We start from the raw sequence: 26,146 nt of genomic DNA, 5'->3' as shown, positions 1-26,146 counted from the left end.
ATATATCCTTCAAACAAAAATTCAGAAATGTTTCAGACATCGAGAAAAACAAGGAAGGGTACTCAAGAGAAATCACAGGAAAAGAAACCACTCATGACCAGAGTCGAGCGGAAAAAGAAATATCAAGAGTTGAAAAAAGCCCTGAAGGACATATACACAACCGAAGGACATATACACAACCGAAATGGAAACCCCGGAAGAGGATGCCTTGAAGGACATATACACAACCGAAATGGAAACCACGGAAGAGGATGGTAAGAATATAATGCATGTTCCATCCCATTACAAAAAGTATACTCTCCAAGATCGAAAAATCATAATTGAACAACCTCTTAGGGAACTATGGAAACAAGGTGAATCTTACGAAGGGCCTGAAAACACTAAAAGGGTAGACTTGGCTGAACCAGGAGAAGAGCCTAGACCTGCTTACATTGCAAATGACCTAACAGAAGAAGAAGAAAAGCTTTTGTTGAGCTTGTTAAAGGAATACCGAGATATCTTCGCTTGGTCTTACAAGGATCTCGAGGGTGTTGATCCAAAAATCTGTCAACATACTATACCCATGAGAGATGACATTAAACCAAGTAGACAGAGACCATACACATATAACGAAATATTTGCCAAAAAGATCAAAGAAGATATTGAAAAACTAAAGGAAGCGAATTCATTTACGAAATTGAACACACAGATTGGGTGTCTCCAATTGTGGTAGTACCCAAGAAGAATGGAAATTATGAGTGTGTGTTAATCTCAAAAAGGTAAATGTAGCTACCATTAGAGACAACTTTTCTCTTCCAATAACTGAGCATGTTTTAGAATGAGTTGCAAGAAAAGAAGCTTATAGCTTCTTAGACGGATTTTCGAGATACAATCAACTTTTGGTTGACGCAAAAAATCAGCATAAAACTGCTTTTGCAACAGAATGGGGCATATTTCCCTATCGGGTTATGCCGTTTGGGTTAACTAATTCTCCAGCCACGTTTCAAAGGTTGATGAGCCATGCTTTCAAAGAATATCTTAGGAAATTCTTAGGAGTATATATGGATGATCTATGCTCAAAAAGGTATTCGAAAAATGTAGACTTTATAGGATTTGCTTAAATCCTGAAAAGTGCACATTCATGGAAAGACAAGAAAAAATTCTTGGACATATAGTGTCTAAAAATGGCACAGCTACTGATATTGAGAAGATTCTTGTCATTGCTGATTTGCCTAGACCAACAACAGTCAAGGGGATACAAGCCTTCATGGGACATTGTGGATATTAACACGGTTCATCTACATGTACGCTATAATTGCAAAACCCATGTATAGCTTGATTACGCACTTTGAATGGACCGAGGCATGTGAAGAATCCTTCATGAAGCTTAAGCAAGCTCTCACCTCAGCTCCAATATTGAAAGCACCAGATTGGGATAAGGTATTCCACGTACATGTAGATGCTTCTAATTTTGCTATCGGTTGTATACTAGCTCAACCAGGAGACGGGAAAATTGACTTTCCTATTTCTTTTGCTAGCCGACAATTGAACATGGCAGAAAAGAATTACACCACCACCAAAAGAGAAGGACTAGGAATGATCTATGCCATTAAAAAGTATAGACATTACCTATTAGCCAACAAGTTTGTGTTCTTTGTGGACCACCAAGCTTTGTTGTATTTGGTCAACAAGCCATGCAACACAGGGAGAATAGTGAGATGGTTCATCATTCTTCTCAAATTTGATTTCACTGTGGTTGTAAAAAAAGTCACTACACATCAATGAGCAGATCATTTGTCAAGGATTGTTTCAGGGGAATTACCTAAAGGGGTAGACGATGATTTACTAGATGCCTATTTGTTCTCCGTGGAAATGATACCTAGATGGTCGGAAAACATTGTGTCATTAATGACAATAGCTCAAGTGGATTCACAAATACCACTTCCTATCACAATCGGATTGATCGAGCAATCGGCTATGTATCAATTACTAGCTGGAAGGCTATACAAAAGAAATCGAGACGGGATATTGCTCTTATGCATTAACCTTGAAGAAAAAGAACAGTACCTAAGTCAAGCACATGTACCATAGTAGGACTTCACTTTGCGGAAGACCAAACTATGCAACGAATCTTGAGTCTTGGAGTATTTTGGCCGACTATGAGGAGAGATGTTAGATCTTTTGTAAAGGATTGCCCTTAATGTCAAAAACAAATACCCATTCCTCACATAACATTGTTTCAAATGTCACTTGTTCCTAAGTGGAGTAATTATCTGGTTACTTAATTATCGAGCCGAACATTTCTTGAGGATATGAGTAAACGCCGTCAAAGACCAATTGAAACTGAAGCAAGAGATTATTCTCTTATTGGAAACCAATTGTATCGGAGAGGTAAAGATCAATATTTGTGTATTTGTGCAAATGAAAATGAGTATATTCCAATTATAGAATAAGTACATGCTGGATTAGCTGGAGGTTACTTTTCTAGTGAGACCACCGCAAGAGCAATCTTGATAGCACGCATATGGTGGCCAACACTTTTTGCAGATGCCAAAGAATATGTTCAAAGGTGTGATGCTTGTCAACGAGCAAAAAATGCCAACACAAGTAGATAGCATGCCCTTAAGACCAATGATGGGGGCTAGAGCTTTCGCAAAATGTGGCATAGATTTTGTTGGACCGATACAACAACCTGCTTATAGAACCCAAGCTCAATATATCATTGTAGCTATGGACTATTTGACCAAGTGGGCCGAGGCTAAAGCAACTCAAAAGAATGATGCTAGAACCACTGCTGCATTCTTATATGAGTATGTATGCAAAAGATATGGACTGCCAATAGAGTATGTATTCTTATATGAGTATGTATGCAAAAGATATGGACTACCAATAGAGATTGTCAGTGATTGGGGAACTCATTTTCTCAATGAGGTAATAGAGTATTTTGTTAATGAGTTTATGGTCATCCATAACAAATCAGCTCCCTATCACCCACAAGCAAACGGACAAGCTGAGCATACGAATAAAATTCTTAGCTCGGTGCTGAGTAAAGTGGTTAGTTCAAGAAGGACAGATTGGGAAATGAATCTCCATGCTGCTCTATGGGCTTATCGATTTTCATTCAAAAGAGCTCTAAATGCTATACCCTTTAACCTTGTTTATGGCCTTGATGCCATACTGCCAATTAAATTTCTATTGCCGACATTAAGGGTAGCACAGAATCTTGAGTGGACTGGACATGAATTGTCAGAAAGACTCGAAGATTTGGAAAAGCTAGACGAGCAAAGGCTAACTGATGTAGCTCATATTTATGCACAAAAGCGGAAACAAAAATAGCTTTTTGACTCCCACTTAATCACAAAGATCTTCAAGAAAGGGGACTTAGTTCTAGTCTATTCCCTTCAGCAAGACATTCCCAAGTTTAAGAAAAAGGGAAACATACCATTTATCATTGAAGACGTATCTCCAAGTGGAGCAGTAAAATTGTCCACCTTAGATGGTGAACCAATGGCTAATTGGATTAGTGGATGTCGTTTAAAGAAATATAATTTGCCATTAACCAATGAATTGCTAGAAAGAATGCAAGCAACCAAACAAAGAACGATCAAACGACATTAGGTTATTGATGAAGCCCAAGAGGAATCTAGGCTTCGGGTCCTCAAGCGGAAAGCTGCTCTCAAGAATCAACAGATACGGATTCCCATCAACACTTTGAAAATAGATGATCGACAATGGGAATTACCTAAAGACGTAGTTTCAACAGATGATGACTGGTTAGATGGAATGGACCTACGCATCAAAGTACAGCTCAATAATCATAGCACCAATGCTTTGGTCGACACAGGAGCTAGAGTAAATGTAGTCAGTTATTCCACATACAAGAAGGCAACAAGTCAAGCATTGACGACAGGAATAGCGACAATCAAAGGATGCAACAAGAAGCCAACTCCAACATTGGGAGTAGTCAACATGAACGTGATAGTACATGGATGTTCATGTCCTCATCAGTTTGTATGCTTGCCAGATGAACACATGAATGAGACGATGATTCTTGGAATTCCCTAGATGCGTACATACAAAGCAATACCAGATTGGGATACGAATCAGCTAAAGCTATCACCTAAAGGAGGGCAACTCATTGTTCCAATTGAACCAAGTAAGGAGGAATGGAAAAGAAGTAATCAGCAGACCAATCCACAAAGTCAATCTTCTCCATCCCCTCGACAATCAAATGCTACATGTAGCATGCAAGGAGTCAAGCAAATTTGGGTACCAAAAGCACAGCTTAAGGATAAACCGATTCAGATCTGGGTGCCTAAAACTTCACCGACGAAACAAAAGAAGGTTCCAAGGGTTCGAAAACAAAGATGGGCATCTCTGAGCAAGGAACCTAGCAGAATGGTTTGGAAGAAAAAGGAGCACTTATCTTCTCCACAACCCACGAAACCAATCAAGCAATGGCGAGTTAAGTCTCAACAAACTCCACCACACCATGCAGCACCAAGCCGACCGAGCTACCAATGGAGAGAAAAAGCTCGACAATAGTCAAAAGTGCTCCAACAGCTCAAGCAATCAGTGTGCTAAAGTAGCTTGATGATACAATCAAACAGAGAGCACATAAGCTACAAGATTTTCTCTTTGGTAGACATAAGCAGCAAACCTCGACATCAGAAACCCTTGGATTAATTACTCAAGACCCAACTCTTGCACAGTATATTGGTTTGAATTGCATTGATCTTCATATCATGGTAGAGCCAACCAGGGCTATGCATAGACACTGTTGTTCAACCCATGCACACAGTCGTCCTGAAGTACGCCATCTAGGAGGGGTGGAAGGGCACTAAGTACTAATAATTAAGGGCAATGTTTGAAGAGGGAGGAAAAAGTTTGATGTTAATGTGTGATTTTTTACAAAATTACCTAATAATGCTCTTATAATTCATCATCAAGGGAAAATTCACTGATAATATCTTCTCGATGAGTGTAAATAGTGTATATACTATCAAAAAATCATCAAAAATAGTCCTTTTTTGGATATTTTTCATCATTTTTGTTGATAATGAAGCTTAAAAATGGAGGAATCCAACAAAAACCCGATAAAGCTATGTTTTTCAAGGGATTTTCTTAATTATTGGATTTTTAATTTACTTTTTTAGAGTATTTTGCTATAGTCTTTGATTGTTTTAAATAAACGGGTCAAAATTAATAATAAGCAGCAGGGAAGCTCATATGGAAAAATGGAAGACACGATGGGTGAACAGAAAGACAAGGCGGACAAGCACAAAAATTTCCAATGAAACCAGAAGATGGAAGCGGGAAGCCTAAATTAGGCGGCTAGGCCTACTTTTGCAAAATTCTTGCAGAATGAGCTACAGGAATCCGATCAGGGAAATTTTTGGGTCTAGCATAGATTTCACGTCCTAGTAAGACTAACGGGGGAATCTGGGGAAATTTGGTTCGGGAAGTCTGGGTATAGATATCCATGGTAGGCTAAAACCACCTCATTTCCACTTGGAGCCTTTGCAGAGAGAGATTTCGGCCTCTTTCGGGCGACTTTTCCAGAGCCCACAGTTGACCTTTTCAACGCCGTCTCACACGAGACATGAGGGGTAAGTTTTTTACTCGACAATGATCCATTTTGTACGGCCGGTAGCTAATCTAAAGCCCTAGAAAAAACCCTGGAAATCGAGCAGTGCACGAAGACCTACGACCTAAAACTGACCATAGCGGCCAGCCATCTTGACCAAATCGGATGGGATTTGAACCATAGAATGCCCTAACATAATATAACCTTTCTATACCATCAGATGACCATTCGGCTGGGGTCAAGGGGGTCCCCAGTAGAAAAGTTAGGTTTTTGGCAAATGCCAGAATTCCGACATGACTCCCCAGATGGCTTGCTAATGAGGTCCATATACAATGTATATGATTGGTTTGGTGAAATCCATCAAGCAGAGCCCTCAAAAAGCAGCAAACGGCTCGAAGGTTACAAAGCGTCAAATTCGACAAACGAGGTCAAACTAACTCCAAATGAGCCAGAATTGGACAGGTTGCTTCACGACTATGTTACGGACCAACCCAACAGACAGAGTAGTCACAAAAAACGGTGATTTCAGAGTCGACAGAGCACAAAGTGATGCCGGCATGACCAAACTTGACCAAATTCAATTTAGGACTTGTATTAGGTGTATGAAACATGTCTATGTCAAAATTTGTAGGTTTTACAAAGTTTTTGTCAGTATTGGAAATAATCGCGATTATTTACTTTTGCATCAGTTTTGCTTGGAAATTGTCAAGTCACCTCACCTATCATGTGTACACACCTATTACATGCCAAAAATCAAGTATGAGCAAAAATGACCACCCATTACTTGTAAAATTGCCAAAAAACGCAAAGACGTCTTTGACAGCCAAAATTTGGGTTATGGACAATATTTCTTGATCCAAATCACTTCATGTCTCATATACAAGATCTATACAATACCTAGAACCAATTTGTACAAAAAAATGTCAATTTTGGAAGAAAAGTTATTAATCGTGATTATTTACTTTTAGGTCAAAATTGGGGAATTTGGATATTGTGTCATCATACATCCAAAGTACATGTTGTGATAAGCCCACTAGCCAATTTTGAATCAATTTGGAGTTCAAAATCTCAAATTTCCTTTATATCTACTATTTTAGAGACCTAAAGCCAATATCTGGTACCATTTTCACCCCGTGCATCCAAATGAGCCCATATTTCACTCAGAGCATGTATTTGGTATATACTTCAAGCCTATAAAGCCAAGTTTGCGAAAAGTTGGAAATGTTCCTCAGCTGTAAAGAATCGCAATTATTTACTTTGGTTGCAAATTTTTGTTTTGACCATACAGTTTTGTTCCTTGAATGATTTTATGCATTTTGCTTGTTCAAAAATTGATTTGAAGCAAAGTGGACCAAATTGTCCGCATTTCAGTTTAAAAGGACATTTCAGAGAAAATTCCAATAGATCTGCTCACTTTGCACTCTACTCACGGAACTGGAGCAATGCAAGCAGCGGAGAGGGCCAAGAAGAAGCTAAACCAAAAAGAGGAACTACAAGAACTACCCACGTATCAACTAGACCCCGAGTAAGTCAAAGCGGCAAAGACATCCTACCTTTCTAGAGAATAGCTGGAAGAGCACCACACTACGGTTTTCGCTGGTAGGTTCAAGAGTGAAGAGGGGCATTAGGTGGAGTTGCAACTCCTGCCCAAAGAAGTCTATGATGTAGCTGCCAAGCCAGAAACCAAGGAAGCTAACCGCAGGTTGGGGCTCAGGCATTTCTACGAACAAGAGCCTTGCGGAGTGGACTTTCAGAAAGCTTACGAGCTTCTATCCACTATCAAAGAAGACAGAACCACACAAATATCAGACACCCAAGGGAACAAGGTCGAGGTAGTGATCACAAAAGAGATAGTGGCAAAGGCACTCAGACTGCCCACTGAAGGAATGACCATGAGGGGAAGAGACAGAAAATCTACAGGCACATTTACCAAAGAGACAGCCGCAGCTATATTCGCCGATCTTATCCACAAACAAGTGGAAGAGCCAGCCCGTTTGTACCATCAACACTTCCATTTTCTGGAAAAAAGGCCACCAAGGTACAGTACACTAAATCACCCCGTGGCCACCACATTCACTCAGGTTCTTAAGTCGACAACGAGGCAACTAGTGGGCCACGCACAGTATGTCTTGACAACCTTGAAGGGCACCAAGAAGGAAGGCAAAATCACGTACTTGGGTGTGCTAGAGGTGTTGACTAGAATAGCATATCATGCCATCGGCATGGCCGACAACCTACCGACTGCCCCTGATCAGAATACATGGATCTTGGTAGCACAACCCTCTCCACAAGCTACAAGGTCAGGTAAAAGGTCACAGAAATCAGATGATAAGTTAGCTGACAGCTCACCGGAATGGCACAGCAGCGAGAGCTCTGACAACAAAGAAAAGAGAGCTCGGAGAGAAGAGATGAAAAGAAAAGCTGTGGCCGCACACCAGGAAGAGCCATCTCAAAAGCAAGCACGATTTGAAAGAGAGAAACAGGCTTACCAGCGCAGTAAGCAAGCACAAGGGAAGGACCCAGAAAAGTGGGTACCTGTAGGACTTAAAGGCCCTCGAACAAAGCATCATACAAGAAAGGAGGCGGATGATCCAATAGAGCAGTTAAAAAGAATGTACCAAGAGGCTGAAGATCTAAAGCTAAAGGAAGCAGAAGAAGCTATAAAGAAAGCCAACGAAGCGGAAGACCAAAGGCAAGCCGAGGAGGCGGCTAGCCAAGAGCAAAGTCATGGATCTCCCCGACCCATTTCACCACATAGAGAACAACAAGACTATCCCATGCCTAGCCCACCACCATCACCTGCAGGCAAAGACACCAATGAAGAAGCAGAGCCTAAGAAAGAGAAAGATTTTGAATCCACCCAACAAACAGAATCTGCACAAGAGGCTGACCACCCCGACGGACAAAAAGAAAAAGAAGCCAAGCCGAAACAGGAGAAGGCAGATGAAGAGACTCAAAAGCGAGAAGAGGAACATGAAAGTAGATCTGAACAAGAGTCTAATAAGAAAGCAGATGTAGAAAAAGAGCCTACCACTGCACATGAGACAGAACCGGAGCCAGAGAAAGAAGAAAGGAAGAGACAACAAGGGTAGAGACAACACCCTCCACTTGTACTCAGCTAGAAACTGCCGAGGCATCAAAGCCTCAGGATGGCCAAGAAGAAGACCGACCATCTACCTCCACACAAGAACAACCAGCAATTACGACGCAGCAAGAAGCAACACAAGAGGCTGTAGGCACATCCCATCTGGCACGACAGGAGGAGTGGCAGACAAATGATGAAGTAATAGTACAGGTCAATGAATATGACGACAGACGCAGGAAATGACAGAGAGACTCTGTTCAGTAGCTTTAAACCGCAGCACAAAGGCCAAGGAACTGGAAATGGTGATCGATGCTCTTCAAGGAGAGCTAGAAGACAGAATGACTGTCATCACTGATCTCCAAAGGCAGGTGCAAGAGCTGAAGGCAGAAACGGAACATCATCAGATAGCCAGAGATAAACAACAAAAAGAAATGGAGGAGTTAGGTGACCTACTCACCAAATTATCTGATACCTGCAAAGCAAAAGACGAGCAGCTGACAGAAGTTACGAATGAACTTCTTACAACCTCTCTGTCAGCTCAAAAAATTCAGGTGCAGTTAGATGTTACCAATGCTTCTCTGCAATATTCTGAACAGAGGATCAATGATCATGCCATTTTCTTACGGCAAATCAGAGAAAACCCAGCCGCGGCCTCGATCAAAGGAACTGACGAAGTCTATAAGGCACTTTAAAAGAAAAACAAATACCTAGAACTGGCATTAAATCTCGAACAATCACAGCGAAGGGACCTGGCAATGATGCGGGTTTAAAGAGAGGAGGAGCTCCTAAAGGAGATAGCAGAACTCAAGCGGATGAATCAACCCTGAGAGATGGAAAACCAGACACGCAGGAAGAGGCAGGCACTTCAGATTCACCACAGATAGACATACCCTCGGTCTCTTTTGCTGAGTTTGAGATGCAGTCCACAGCAAAGCCAAGTGGTGATGAAGATTTTCAGGTTCACATCACAGATGCAGACACAGTGCTAATGATTCAGCTGTCAAAAGCTGAAGAAGACGCACTGAAGGAGAAGATCACCCTAGAGGTGGATGAGCAGTGGAAGACCGCTATGGATTGGGAGTTGAGAGTTTTACACTCTATCTACGTCACTCAACCTACTCCCAATCAGATCAACACTCAATGGCACCAACAATCCCTGCCGTACCCTCTCATCAAAGTAGAACTATTAAAGGTAAAAGAAAGGCGGTACAAGGATATGCAAGAAGATGGCGCAGATAAAGACCACCCAAAGTGGAGGTTAAGTTGGATGAACAAGAATCTGAGATACCTGATTATGTTCATAGGAGCACCTGCAGCCCTACAAAGAGATCCAACATTCTATCTTGTACCTAGAGTAAGGATATGGCAAGCGCATGAAGCACTACAAAAGAAGAGGCCAACTTGGCTCAACTTTCCCAGGCTGCCAGCTCCAGAGAGAGGCCAAGGAACGGAGGAATACATGGTGAAAACCCTAACGGGTGCCATGTCTTTCTTCAAGAGTCTTCCAGATCTCTCCTGTGCCATGTTGTATAAAATCTGCAGAATGTTGCTAACATGTATACAAGTTTTTAATGAGCCTGAGTAAAGAGGAGCCCCATGGCTATCATTATTGGACGGAAACAAAGGCTTATGCTACAATCTGAGTGGGAGATCTTCAGAAGAGGTCCTTTACGGATTCTATGCCAGATGCATGTTCCTGCCATTGAATAATATGCTAGCCTTTGAAGAAGCTTTCTACACTGGATTCTTCACCTGGCGAACAAAGATATTTGCACCGGTGATAAGCAACCTAACATCCAGGTTTGTAGGCTACTCAGCAGTGGAGGTGAAGAATCAAGTCACAATGCAATTTCTGCAAGTGCCCAACAAAGAACGAAGAATCAGATACCAGAAGGCAGTGGATGCGCTTAAAGACCGCCTCGCCAGCCGTAAACTTGAAGACTACTTCAGCCCATAAAGCTGTGTCAAGGGACGACACAGGCGAGGAGGGGGGGAATGTTAGCAGCAAGCTAATGCGGACACCATTTTTCGGAGTTCTCCTTGTAAAACATTTATTATTTTGATGAATCGGGAATATTGTAACTCCTATTTTCTCGGATAAACCTTGTAATTAGTGAGCCGGGGCTACAAGCTTCCAGATTGTATCAGCCAGTCATCATGCAGATTTGGTAGAACTCCAGATTATTAGTTTTGACCACCCAAAAACCTTGGCAAAGGTATAAAAGCCACTTTCTGTAAGTTTTTTATAAGTTTTTGGATAAAAAATACTCAGCGTGAGCTAACGGCACTCACTTCTCTCCTTCTCGCGCTTCCTACTCCCTCTCTGGTTGTCACATTGCGATTGCGTTTGTTGCATTGCAACCACAAGTTCGAGCTCTATGCATTGATGTAAGCCATTCATAGTATTCGTAGCTTTTGGCGTCGCCGACCCACGGCCTAATTTCATCATAACTAGGAATTACATGTTCAAATAAAAAACTAAGCATAGGCGGGGTATTGGGGCATCATTGCTAAGCATTTAGATGCATTTTGGGTCGAAAACGACTAGGTTAAAAATCCACTACTGTTAATAATTGCGATTTTGGATCTTGACCTAAAGTGGGGTTTGAGACCATAGGCATGTGTGCTTAGGTCTTATACACTTGTCCTAGAAGTTTCACTACGTTTGGATGTCATTTGATGCTGTAATGGATGTGATTTGCTTGCCGATGGGCGATTGGCTTTTAGTGATTTCAGTCACTTGAGTGTAGCTTGAGTTATATGCGAGTTGTTAGTTGTTTTTTGAGATATTGACAACCTCTTGTAGCCTCTATGCACTAGTCGAGTCAGCTTCGTCCCATGGTTTGACAAATTAATCGTGGTTCTCGCTAATACTGCAATTAGATAGGATGGTGAGGTTAGACATGCGTCGCACAACAAGTGATATTCAATGAGTCTAAAATTCATAGATAGCCTGTTAAAGAGGTTGAATATTGGAAAGTCAAATTTGAGGATGTAGCATCCACAAATTTGGAAAAGCCAAATCAGTCTACTCGTGATCTCCTATTACTAGCAGTGCTCCAGAGAGAGAGGAATCCAGTAGCCACGCAGTGAGGAGATCTACGAGCCTGGATTGGACTATGTATTAATCACTGACTAAAATGATTCCACTTTTTACACAAAAGCTATCGAGATGGAAGATAGCGTGAAGTGGGAGCAGGCTATACAATCTGAGTATAACTCAGTTTTAGCCAATGAAACTTGGGAATTGATATGGTTAACAGAGGGTAAACATGCATTGCCTTGCAAATAGGTATACAAGAAGAAGTAAATGGCAAAAGATCCTGAACCTAAGTATAAGGCTAGATTGGTTGCTAAAGGCTTCAAGCAGAAGAAAGGCATAGATTTCGATGAGATTTTTTCTCCAGTAGTCAAGATGACTACACTACATCTTGTGCTTAGTTTAGTAGCCATTGAGGACATGGAATTGGTCCAAATGGATGTGAAGACGAAGTTTCTTCATGGGAATCTTGAAGAAGATGTCTAAATGAAGTAGCCAAAAGGTTTTGAGATCAAGCCTGAGAAGCCAACAAGGGTAGAGTTGGTGTGTAGAATCAAGAAAGATTTGTATGGAATAAAGCAAGGTTCAAGGCAGTGGTACATCAAGTTTGATAAGTACATTCAATGCAAGGTTATGTATGGAGCCAAGAGGATCACCGCTTGTACACAAAGAGGTTGAACAATGGTTCCCTCATCATTTTGATCTTGTACATGGATGATATGCTTATAGCTAGAAAATCCAAATATGAGGCTGCACTTCTCAAGGATGCCTTAAGCAAACAGTTTGCCATGAATGATTTGGGTGTTGCACACATTTTCTTGGTATGCGTATCAAGAGAGATCGTAAGCATGGATTACTTGAACTATCACAGGAAGAGTATATTCACAAGGTCTTGCAATGTTTTAACATGCAAGGGGAGAAAGAATCGAGTACCCCAATGGCTACATATGTTAAACTTAGCAGGAATGATTTCCCCAAATCGGATGCTGAAAAGGTAGAGATGAAAAAGGTGCCATATTCTTCGGCAGTTGGCAGTTTCATGTTCACCATGGTTAGCACGTGACTAGATATTGCATTTTCAGTGGGAGTGGTCAGTAGGTATATGGAAAATCTTGGTAGAAAGCACTGGGAAGCAGTGAAGCATATCTTAAATACATCAAGGGTTCATTCAGCAAGTGCTTACGCTGTGGGAACAAAGATGCATCCATAGTTGGATACACTAATTCGGATTATGTGGGTTGTTTGGAACTAGGAGATCCACATCTGGCTATGTTTTCTTGTTTGCTGGAGTGGAAGTCTCTTAGAGATCATGTCTCCAAAATGTCTCCACTGAGGATGAGTATATAGTTGTTTCCACTGCTAGCAAGGAAGCTTGATGGTTATCTCATCTAGTGGGAGACCTCGGTATACACCAGACTCCAGTGTTACATTGTGACAGTCAAAGTGCGATTGCATTAGCAAAGGACCTTGTGTTTCATTCTAAGTCAAAAAACATCGAGGTCAAATATCATATGATACGAGATATTTTGGCTAGCAAACACAATGTGTTAGCCAAAGTTCACATGGATGACAGTTGGGTGGAAGCATGGGCTAGTGGTACAAAAAGTAGTGTGGCTAGCAAACACATTGTGTTAGCCAAAGTTCATACGGATGACAGTCGGGTGGAAGAATGGGCTAGTGGTACAAAAACTAGTGTCCTTGGAACTTCGTGTAAGGCACTTGTGGTTGGTGTTTTGTGGGCAATTTTCCAAAGCCAGAAGATAAATTCAATTTTTTAAAAAGATGTAGAAAAAGCCATCAACTAATATAACGGTTCTTGATTTAGTATCGAGACAAGACTGTCTACCTACCCTTTTGCCAAACGAGCTCTCTCTCTCTCTCTCTCTCTCTCTCTCTCTCTCTCTCTCTCTCTCTCTCTCTCTCTCTCTCTCTCTCTCTCTCTCTCTCTCTCTCCCCCCCCCCCCTCCCCTTTGGGAGTTCCCTCTTCTTGCTCTACACATAATTGACTTGAAGGTCGAGCTGTGTGTGTGTGTGTGTGTGTGTGTGTGTGTGTGTGTGTGTGCGGAGTTCCCTATTGTGCACTCTTGCACATTAATTGCAGCTTGCAGTTGTAGAGGGACGCATTGGAGTTGCCCATCAAGGTTTAGAGATTATGGAGCGAGAGATCAGGGTGGATATGTTGTAACAAGAGATTGGGTTGGAGATTGCACCAGCAGAGTTGGGCAACATTGGGCCAAGTTGCCATATTGGGTTGTTGGCCATTGATGGCATTGTCAGCTATTTGCAAGAGGGGATTGTGCATGACCGACCGCCTCCAAGTACAATGAAGGGCTCTAGGTTCTCTTAGCAGCATGCACAATATAATCCATTCCATGGTGACATGCCTCACAGTTACCATAGGGAAGACTTTATCACAATTTGCCATGAAGGCACCTGGATGTGATAATATTGGTCCACAAAGAAACGAGAGAGATGTAGGAGACAAAGAGACAGTGATGCATCATGTACATGTTCAACAGAAGATGTGAATCAATTTTGCATGAAAGTCTCAAAGTGTTGGCAGGAAGCAACACAAGGAATGACTTGTGATGCTAAGAAAACGGCCTTTCAATGTCTTCTTCAACATCCAACTTTTAGACGTTTTCATCATGAATCTGAGAATTCAATACCATCAAATATTTGAGGCACCTTTATTAAAGTCATAGCATCTGTGTCTGAAGAGGAGTTGAAGCTTAAAAGAACTATTTTCATGATGCTGGTGAATAGTGAAGGAGATCCATCAAGGTCTATTAGCAACGCCAAGATGGCAAGATTTACTGGATTGAATTGGTAAAACTTTGCAGCAACCAATTTGCGGTTAAAATAGGTTGAGGCTAGCACATTTCCTTTGCAATAATGTAGCCGTCAACAATCTCAAAGCCGTACCATCACACAAGATATAAAAGATCTTGTTTTTTCCTTTTGGCAAGTAGAGACAAGAGTGTCTCCAAACAAAAAAGATGTGTGTCAAAAACGATTGGGTAGAAGCTTACATAAAGCATCCAATACATTTGCTTGATGAATCACATGTATGCTCCTAAAGTGCTGAAATCATGTTGTTATCTTACATGCAATAATGGAGGCTCTACATTACACTAGTAATTGCTACCTGATAGACCCCAATGTCTAGTCAAAGCTACTCTTTAAGTAGGTGCAAGGATCAGTCAAAGCTACTCTTTAGGTAGGTGCAAGGATCAAAAGTTTTTTTACTTTGGGATAGAAGGTAGCATGAGGAATAAACAAGTACGCTTACAATATCGATGTTCTATCACTCTTCTAGCTAAGATAATGTTGATGGTAGATTTAAACTCGAGGATCTCCTAAAGAAACTACAGACAATTTTCCCTAAAAGTACCTTAGTGATAAGTACTTAGGAACCTTATGGAATCAATTCTAAAGCTATAGGTACTTTGGAGATAGATAATAGCCTTCGGAGTACCTAACAAAGGTAGTAATGGAAGCACCATGAGAGTGAAGAGGTTCCTTACGTACTTTGTAGACAGAAAAAGTCTTAGAATACCTCGCAAAGGAACTTATGGAAGTACCTTGAGAGTCTAAATGGGTTCTCTGGGTACTTTGTAGGTGGAAAAGGATCATATAGTTCCTTCAAAGGTACTCATGGAAGTACCATGACAGTAAAGGGTCTCTCTAGGTACTCTAGAGATAGAAAAGTCATAGAGTACCCTCTCAAAGGAAGTCATGGAGTTTTGTGATCTTTGAATAAACCATTAGTCTCACATGTTCTTAAAGGTACTCATGGAAGTACCATGATATTGAAGGGGCTCTGTAGGTACTTTTGAGATAGAAGTCATAGAGTACCCTCTCAAAGGTATTCATGTAGTTTTGTGATCATTGAATCAACCATTTCCATCACATGTTCTCAAAGGTACTCATGGAAGTACTATGACAATAAAGGGGTTCTCTAGGTACTCTAGAGATAGAAAAGTCATAGAGTACAAAATGGGTTCTCTAGGTACTTTGGGGGTAGAAAAAAGTACAGAGTTCCTTTCAAAGGTAGTCACAGAAGTAACATGACAATAAAGGGGCTCTTTAGGTACTCTGGAGATAGAAAATCCATAGAGTACCTCTCAAAGGTAGTCATGGAGCACCGAGATCTTAGAATGAATCATTAATCTAACATGTTCTTTGTATTTATCAATTGCACGTGCACATAATTTTCCTGAAGGTATAAGTGGCATACATCTCTAGCACTTGAACCATCTAAATTTTATTTTGTCGTTTGTTTTTATCCCTAGCTCCATTGATTTTCATTGTAAGCCTCCGATGGTTTTCACTTTTTCTTGCATAGGGGGAGCTTTACAGGAGATTCCAAATGCAATAGCCACACATCAAGATCTCTCTTAGGTGTTTTGAGGGATTGAAACCTTGGTTTGTTTGTAAGTTGAAGGATTGCTACACGTGCTACTATATTGCTCATAGTCAAATGATATACCTCAAGGAAGCATTCAACCACATGAGACAAAGAAAAACAGGAATGCACGGCAATGGTTGTGTTTGCGCATGTGCTATATGCTTTCCAGAAGAGACTCCAAGTAAGTGTCAAGCTACAATGTACACATACACTAGCGTGAACACACTAATTGAGATGGTATTGTGTGAAAAACCAAGTGAATTTGCATTTCATAAGCTACCTTGCTTGAAGGGAGAATGTCTTGAATGTGGGTCGAGGTTAATGCTTTGTCCAAAAGACAAATTTGAAAATGCATTCTAGATTTCAATTAAGTTGTTTGAAGATGTTTCCTCAACCCATTCTGAAGGCAGGAAGCACAAAGATCTTTTGGTGAAGAAAATGGGATGCAAGCATTTCACATCCTTCCTTCAAAAGCATTTGACCATGTACATCTGGCATAATTTTACTACTCACTGGCAATCTCAACTCTTTAAAGATTGCATTCAAAGGTTTCCTAGAGGTGTAGTAGTCTCTGTTATAGACTTTGCAAAAAATTACTCTTTTAAGGAGAAAAACGAAATCCAATCAATGCATTGGTACTCTTCACAAGTCACTATCTTGGTGCACATCACATACATTCGAGGCAAGGAAGCCAAAGGTGTTGAAATACACACATTTCTACATTCTAGATGATAAAGATCATGACACACTCTTTGTGAAGCATTTCTTGCAGCTGCACAATGCTTTTCTGCAAGAGGAAGGTTTCAGCTTTGTGAAGCGGCATTGGGTGTGGTTGGATGGATGTGCTGCTCAATTCAAGTCATCTAGACCGTTTTCTTTGTGTCAAGGTATGCTAATTTTTCTTCCACCTCTCATTAATGGTTTCAAGAGATTTGTTTTTGCCCAACAAGGTGTGTCATTGTTTTAGATGCTACACTTTGACTGGCATTGAAATGCTATGGAGTTTCTTTGCCTCTGGCCAGGGGAGCATGATGGGGTAGGGGTAGTTAAGAGGGCTTTAACACATGAGTAGTTGAAGCCTGATGCATGGCACATGAAGTGTGCGAAGGATGTTGTTGGCTTCTTGAAGCATAAATTTCACGATGAAAGTGGCCATACAAGGTGAATTGGATTTTTTGGGAGGTCCAAGTAGCTGAGGTGCCTAAGGAGAAGATGGGGAACTACAAGGGAGTTGAAGGCTCACGATCAGTACACTGTGTCAATGGATACTCAAGGAATGACAAATGTAAACTCCACTGTAGACTTCTCTCTCGTTTTTTTGAATTATGTATTTCCCAACATTGGAGACGATGCTTGAACAACACACATGTCAACAACTGGGAGTATCTCACTCTTGAGTCCTCAGACAGTGATGATGAGCAATGACGAAGGATTAGATTTGCCCATGTATGGTGGGCACCATGACATAATTAGTGACACACTATGCATGGATGATAACTTTTCCACCAATGCCAATGAAGATGGAGTTGACTTCTATCTTTTGAGGTGCTTGAAGAAGAAATACAAAACAACAAGAGCCTTGAGGGATTCCTCGGGAAACATAATTTCAACAAATTCCTATTTGGTTGAGGGGTACTACTATGAGCTGGTTGAGGGTGCTGAGGATGTTTATTACATACCTGTTAGTCAACCAAAATTTCTTTTGGCATCACACTTGGTTAGATCAATTAAGATACCCTTGGAACCCTTAGAAGGAGATCCACATAAGTTCAAACTAGTTGTAGAGGTATACAAAAATGTGTACAATAGCATGCCAATATCAATGTAGGTTGCATAGTTTATAACAGTACCAGTCTGAAGCTTCAAAATACCTACAAAGATAATGCACATGTGGTTTTTGCACAAACTTGTGTAGTTTTATAACACATTATGTGCAGTTCAGTCCAACATGTTCTTGTAGACAAAATACTTTTGTAGCCCAATATACATCTTTTTTGACTCAATCCTTGGAATCTAACAGTTTTATAGCACATTACGTGCAATTCATCCTAGCATGTTCTTGTATCCAAAATACTTTTGTAGCCCAATATACATCTTAGGTGGTTTCACTCTAAACCCAATGGGCTTGAGCTGCAGTCCATGTCTATATTCCTCATATGAGGTCTTCTTGAAACATTTACGAATCGCCTCATTGACATATATGCCATTCTCTGTAGGCTTTAGTGTGTTGAAAAAGTCAGCGAGGCACTGCCGATCCATAGCATGCTGCCACTTTACCAACCAATCCTTTAAATCTCTTGATAAGTATTGGGCATGGTAGTGCTTGATATCAGGTACTATGATGTATGTACCAAGAAGATTATAATTGCATTTATAAAAGGTGTTGTCAATCAAAAGAATGCTGCACTCATCATACCATTGTACCTCTACCCAAAATTGTGCAAGACTTTGAAAAAAGCTGGTCTTCCACCACCAAAACAATAATTTCCCACATTGCATAATTGCTATCCGTCCTAGCCACTAATATACTTGTGAACCTTTGAAAAACATCTTTGAATCCTTGACTTAACTTTTCCAAGCATTGCACTGCTCCAACTGTATACATTTTCCCACGTCATAGCCCATGCAATAAACTCATGTGCATCTTTCGGAACAAATAAGTACTTGCAAAATGCATTACTTTACACTCAAGTGGAATGCACATTACACACTTTACTAAACTCAAAACAAGTTAACGTGCCAAATTCCTCCTTGTGTTTGTTGAATGAGCATGCATCAATATTTGAGACAGATTTAGGGTCGTCTTTGTTAGGTATACACAAAAGACAAAGTACACCGTTCAGATCTAATACAAGGGCAGGCCGAGTCGGATCATTGAAAGGCAATGAGGAGATAGCTGGGGATTATAATTTGGAGGGTCTCTGATGATTATAATTTCCTCTATAGGCAACTTGAGGGTCCCCTTTTCCTTTGGAATCTCTATAACAGATAGCATTCAACACTGAAAAATAGGGACGAGGCACTATTTGACCAAAACACACCATGCTTATGAAACATAATAGAGACAAAAAAGTAGAGGCCGACAAAAAGTTTGCTTTTGCATTCAAAAATCAAGAATCACAGACTCTTGGGCAAGACGAGTGTGCCTTCAATGTCACAATTTCTTGCAAACTCAAGGCTTTGGGGGGTTCGAAACACTAGAAGGGCTTGAGGAGTTGGAAACAATAGAATGGTTGCAGAGGGGAGTACTCTTCTTGGGGGTCTTCTTCACGGCAAGAGGCGATCTGGGCACTTTGATTTCTTTCATATTAGCATCTGCACTTGAAACCAAAAACTAGTAGACTAAATATGCTGTTGAGCAGGACTTGAAGTAGAGACATGGATACTAAACAAACTCATTTGGATTTTTAGATCATAAAGGTCACAACATGAACAATACAATGTCTAAAGCAAGACTCACCATCACTCCCAGTTGGGGCCTACTGAGCATGCTGCTTTGAGTGTGTGCTGGAGAAGATTTACTCTTCTTGGATGGTCCAACTATGCCATAAACCCACACATCAATCGCAAGTAGTCATTGCCTATAAGTTGATAGGTCCAATACCATTACGACTCACCATTGTCTTTTTTCTTGCGCTTCTTTGATGCCTTCCTCATGCCACTCAGAAAGATGTGAGAATCTCAATTCTCATCACTGCTAGCTACCATGCACTCATTAGGGGAATTTTGAGGTCATTTTTGTGCCTTTTAGCGTGTAGAGAGAGAGTGGTCTCAACCAATGGTTGAAGAGCTTCCGTTACAGAACCTCTATTTTTGAAAACTCACAAAAAAAGAAAATATTATATCTTTACCACAACTTTGAGCTGGTAAATAGCAATGTAAACAAGTAAAAGTGCAAAGGCATTCAATAGCTGTCGCTTTTAGAAAGACGTACTTCTCATATTATATTGTTTTCATTTTGCACGTCGTCATCATAAAACAACGTTTGGATTCTATCTCATGATCTTTTCCAGATTTGAACCGTTTTTTGCATATTCTGCTTATTCTTCTCTTGAACTCAGGCTAAACTTCTCTGCTCATTTCTTTTTTCACCATGGAATCTTCATCACGATCAAAACGACCAAGAACTTCCATTGAAGCCATTGTCACTTACAACACGACTGATCAAAATGGAGAATGGATTCCAATAACTATACACAAAGGAACGTGGATACTGATGCAACAGAACAAGAGAATAAAGTCTTCCACCAAAAACTCTTTCTTGGCGGGATGGAAGGGCATTGTTAAAGATTTCAGCTTTGGCGACAACAAAAAATCAATCAAAGAGGTGTTGGTGCAGCATGTGTACATGCATAAAGATCTGCATATTGACTCAGAGAGTTCTGCTTTGCCATTACATAGACCAAACTGTAAGTCTCTTAACTTAAATTCTTATTTGTAATGCATGTTGTATAAGGTTATTTGTTGTACAGATTTGTATCCTTCAAACATTATGGAATGGCAGCCAATAGAATGTGTTATAAATATTCTGGATGTGTGTCATGGATCAATTGGTGAAGAAATATACAAGGGAAGGACTAAGGGTTCATTGGTAGAGAATGGAATATTCTTCTTTGACCATTATTATGTTCCACCTAGAAGGACTGGAGAACTTGGAGCCATAACTAAGCTAGACTTGCCTGATTTCAAAAGTGGAGAATGGTCACTCCCTAGCTCAAATACAAGTGAGGGCTACAGGTGCAAACTGTTTGTGAGATTCAAAAGTGTTTGAAAGCAAACATAGCAAGCAAACAGAGTAGAATTTCTATATTCATGCCCATTACAGTTTTTGTAGACTTCTTCTCTAATGCTGAAGTCAGAAAATCTAGAACAATGTTTTCAGTGAAGACTTTAGACTCAGCAAATGTACTTGAATTTGTGGATGAGGGTTGGAACACCAAAACAGTGAATGGAATCACGTGTAATGTGCAAGCTGGCTCAATTGCTTGCAAATACATGATAGGGACACAAAACTTCATTATGTCATTTTATTACAGAAGATGGCACTATGTTGGTGGTTAGCTAACTCCACTTGATCAAGACATGGAGGACTTCATTGACAGCCCAATAGAAGACATTGATATATGGGTAAACAATGAGCATCTGTTAATTGTAAAGATAAGAGGCATGTGTAGCTTACATCAATTGAGATTGGACCTGCAAAATGATGAAATTGAACTGCCCACAACATTCTGCTTTCAAATAAATGGTGGAAAGGTAACTGTTATCCCTAAAAGTCTCTTGTTCTCTTATTGGTTCTTTATTTAACTTGGGTTGTTTTTGTAGGTATCAAAAAGGAATGAAAAGAGGCTACAGTGCAAGGACATCTTGGATGGCATTGTACATTTGGTGCCTTGAACATCCTTTAAGGCAATTTTGTAACACATGACCTGCAAGGATCTTATTTTGTATCACATGACCTGCAAGGATCTTGTTTTGTATCACATGACCTGCAAGGATCTTATTGAAATAAAGATCTAAAAGGATATTTATTTTGTTATTGAAATGCAACTTTTCCAAACATCAATGATTTTACTTCAATGATTTGATTTTGTAACAGAGTCTTAAAACAAGGTGATCAAAATGTATTCAATTTCAAATATTTGCAATTACATAGACAATTGGATACAAGTGGGCTATAGAATAGACAATTGGATACAAGTGGGAAGCTTGATACAAGTGGGAAGCTTGATACAAGTGGGCTACAATTAGATACAAGTGGGAAGCTTGATACAAGTGGGCTGCAAAAAGCTTGATACAAGCTTGATACAAAAAGCTTGATACAAGCTTGATACAAAGGGCTATAGAATAGACGATTGGATACAAGTGGGAAGCTTGATACAAGTGGGCTACAAAAAGCTAGAATAGTTTTCTTCCAGGAGTTTTCCTGTCCCTAGGGGTTGGTGCTTTTGCAGTGGGCTCTTTTGTCCTGGGAGATTTTCTTGTGGGCTCTTTGGCAGGAGGGCTTGAGGGCTGCTTCCTCTTTCTCTTATCATCCATCTCTTCACTTGCCTTTTCCTGCTCACCACTCTCTTCTTCCTCTTCACTTCCCTTTTCCTCTTCTAGTTTTGCTTTCCCCTTTGCCTTTTCTAGCTTTGCTTTCCCCTTTGCCTCTTCTAGTTTTGCTTTCCCCTTTGCCTTTTCTAGCTCTTCAGCATCATCATCTTTAAATACCTCTTGCAGTCGTCCATTTGCTTCAATCATATACTTGATAATCTTTGCTCTTGTCAACCATACATGGTTCTCACTATAGCACTCTCTGTTGATCTATAGAAGGCAATAGAAAGCAAGTTTTAGGAACAATAAAATGAGAAAAAATACAGCTAGCAAATATGAAATATGCTATACTTCTATATTCTGATTGTCATTGCAGTATATGAAGTCCAAGAGGAGCTTGGCATTTGTCACTACCCTCCATCCACATGAATGGCTTTCAGGCTGGATTGGAACCTGCAACTCATTACATGTATTTATGGGAAAAAATATTTGAGGATAATCCATTGAAGTGAACAAAGCATAAAGAATTCCAACCTTCACAACTGAAAATTGGATTTCAGTCAGCATCTTTGGCATGGGTGGACAATTCTCCAGTGTCTCTATAAATCTTGTAGCAACACTGTCCAAAATTCTTTATTAAAAGTATGTGCTTGAGGTTCTGCTTGTGGTTTACAAAATGTGTCTGCTACTATACTTACAATTTTGCTTGACCATGTACTCCAGCAAGAGAATTGACAAAGTAGCATTTTCTTTTCACAATATCAATTGCAATTAAACTCCAATGTGAGCTATAAAAACAAGCCTCAGTTAGCCTTCTAACATGAATTAGTAAATTCTCTTCACAAGGTGTAGGTAGGAAACTTACCTCTCATGATAAGGAATCAAGAAAATTTCACAGATTTCCAAGTCCACATGAATCAACCACTTTGTGAGCTCTCTAATATTTGTCTCTGTCCTGAGAAAGTGGGAGATAGAAGGGTCTAAAAATTCCACCTTTTGTTGAAGGTCTGGCTCATATGTATGCATCATTAACCTGGTACAAGATATTGTTATATAAAGAGTTCTTGCTATAAACAAAAATACATAGGAAAACAAAAACAACCTGAGGCATGTGATAAGGAGTGGAGAATCGATCTCCTTGGTCCAGTCCTTGAGAATTTCCAAGGTCTCAGAGTCAAGTGAATTGTAATCCTCCCTAGGATCCTCCTCACTGAATAGAGCGACAACAAAACCAGTAGGATTGACACTCCTCAAGAGGGGCTAGTTGAGGTTCCAACAGGTCAAGCTCCTTTCTCTATGCAATTTCCTTGTCTTCCTTTGCTCTCTTTTTCCTTTCCTTTTCCTCTTCTTCAGTAATATCAACTACTCCTACTTCAGGCTCCTTGGGCTTCCTCCATGGAGGAATGTTGAGAATATTAAAGGCCTTAATATCATGCATAGGGACAGGCTCCAACATTCTTGAAAACCTGTATCTCAGCCTCCTGAGGGTGATCATGTCTTTGTCCATCAAAGTAACCCTATGGGCATGAGCTGCACAGATATAGGCATCTTGGAAAAGCTCAATCATAAAGTCCTCAGAAGCCTCCTGGATACATGCCAATGCAGTTCTAGTCCACCTCATGTCAATCTTGTACTCCTCTGCAACTTGTCTGCATAGTCTTTGGAAGGGCAGTTTGGGAATTGCAAGATTGATGGCATTTATGGCCTTCCTTATCTCTCTTAGACATTTGACCCCGTGCTTGAACTTTCTCTTTGTAAGGAGAGGCTTAAGCTGCACTGGCTTGAAAGCTTTCCTCTGATGTGTAGTTTTTCTTTTGCTTGGTTGAGGGTCAGGTGTGCTTGGTTTAGGGTCCTTCCTCTGAGATGTGCTCTCCTTTGGTTTTGAAGTATCAGCTAAAGCTTTGCTAGGCTGAGCTTCTTCTTCATCTTTGGATAGAGGCTTATCAACCGGATTATCAACCTTCCTTGCAGTCTTCTTGGTCCTTGCCATCTTCAAAAGGGATAGGAATGATTGTTACACAACAAACATTAGTAAAAAAAGTAAACGATGTATATTTAGTGGCACACATTTCCGTACATAGTGGAACACATTGCGGTGACACCCCGTACGCGAAATCACGAAGGGACCAATGTCCTCACACTTACGGTGATCGCGCACGGGGTGACGGAGCATTACACATAGGCGGTGACACTTCGTACGCGAAATTGCGAAGGGAGCACAGTCCTCTCACTTACCAAATTCGCGCACGGGGTGACGGGAGTCCCAAGCGGTGAAAACCTCTTAAACCTCTTGAGACACATATTGTATGCATGGTGAAAATAGTGGCACACATTGCGGTACACATCGTAAACATGATCACATTTGTGGACATAGTGGAACACATTGCTTTGAAACTCCGTACGCGAAATGACAAAGGAGGCAAAGTCTTCTCACTTACGAATATCGCGCACGGTGTGACGGTCAAAGCGCTCGAAGTTTTGGGTTGTGGAAGTGCGAGAACCGGGTAAAACCTCCTTCAAAATGCGCTTAGTTTGGGCTCTGAGGAGGTTTATATAGGGTGCATGGCGCAAATCCCTAGGCGCATAAAAACTAGCCGTTGGACCAAACTTCGAGGCGGAAACCGATTTGCACATCCCCCGAGGCGGCGTTTTTGGCCATAAAAGGAACCTACCCAACCCGTTTTTTCGCTTATTGTCATTCACAAGGCTTCGAATTTAAGCCTCCAACCCTCCAAGCGACACAACGCGACACCCGTGCGCGATTTTGGGGGACGTCAACCTCTTCCTAGCAATAGAAAATCGCGTACCAAGTGTCACTCTATGCGCGTAGTTAGTGAGTGCCGAGTTTCTCTTAACTTCTCAAAGTTCGCATAGCAAGTGACAAACTTAGCATGTCACAATTTTATGTAATTCTTTTTTGCTTGCGCTTAATTTGTGCGCTTAATTTTCTTGACAATTTTATGCTTTTAATTTGTTTGTAGACTTGATATAAAGAAGGGTGGTTAATGTCTTGATAGACTTCTCTTTTCTCTTTTTCAGCTGAGCATTTGTGGATTGTCATAATGGATACAGAGGATATACAAGAGACCGCTGATGACAGGCTGATGTCTTTTCTTTACAAAGTTAATGAACTTACAAGATTTCAAAGTGTCAAACAGATTTTTAATGCTGCCTTTGATCTTCAAGCACTTGTGGATGGCTTCTCTACACAAATTAGTGACTTGAAAGAGATATATACAGAATTGATCAGAGATCACAGGCTTGACAATCTTGTTCATTTTGTTGATATATGCAAAGCAGGTAGCTTGTCAAGGACAGGTATTGCAAAGAAGTGGTCAAGCCTTCATCCAGCCTTCATCCAGACTGGCAAAAGATCATAAAGCCTTGCAAATTTCATGGTAATATGCATTGCCAGTTGGTAGATTATGACCTTGGACTTATCATTTTCTTCAGTGTACTCCCAACACCAGAGGGCAAAGAGATTCCAAAGCAGATTTCCCAGGCTGAGGAGGACCAGGAGAAAGAGCAGATAGAGATGGAGTTCCATGAAGAGGAAGAGAAGCTACAAAGCACTGAGATGCTGGACATTGCAAAATTTAAAGCAGAAAACATCACTAAAGTGGAGAATGTTGACATTGAGGATCAAGATGTTGATCCTTTGCATTGCACAGCAACATTTCCCACATACAAAGTTAACAAAAAGGAATATGTTTTGCTGAATGACATTCAACATCTTTTTGATCTAAGGGAAGATTATGCTTTGGCAGTTTTGGCTGAGTGGGGATCTAATGACATAGGATTTATTGATTACTCACCTTGCCCCTTAGCAGTCTTGGACACAGAGGCAGAAAATTTTATTGACAGCTCAAGTGTTGGAAAGCATGTGCAGGACATTGTTCTGAGATATGAGCAACAGGGTGTACCTTCTGAAGAGGAGTTCAATGAGATCCAGAAAAGGCTTAAAATAGAGCATATGGGAGAGGAAAAGACCAGAGATTATGAAGTAAG

Source organism: Adiantum capillus-veneris, chromosome 7 (genome assembly GCF_014529385.1).
Source record: "Adiantum capillus-veneris isolate H3 chromosome 7, ASM1452938v2, whole genome shotgun sequence".
NCBI lineage: Eukaryota > Viridiplantae > Streptophyta > Polypodiopsida > Polypodiales > Pteridaceae > Adiantum > Adiantum capillus-veneris.
Note: the sequence above shows the minus strand (reverse complement) of the source record.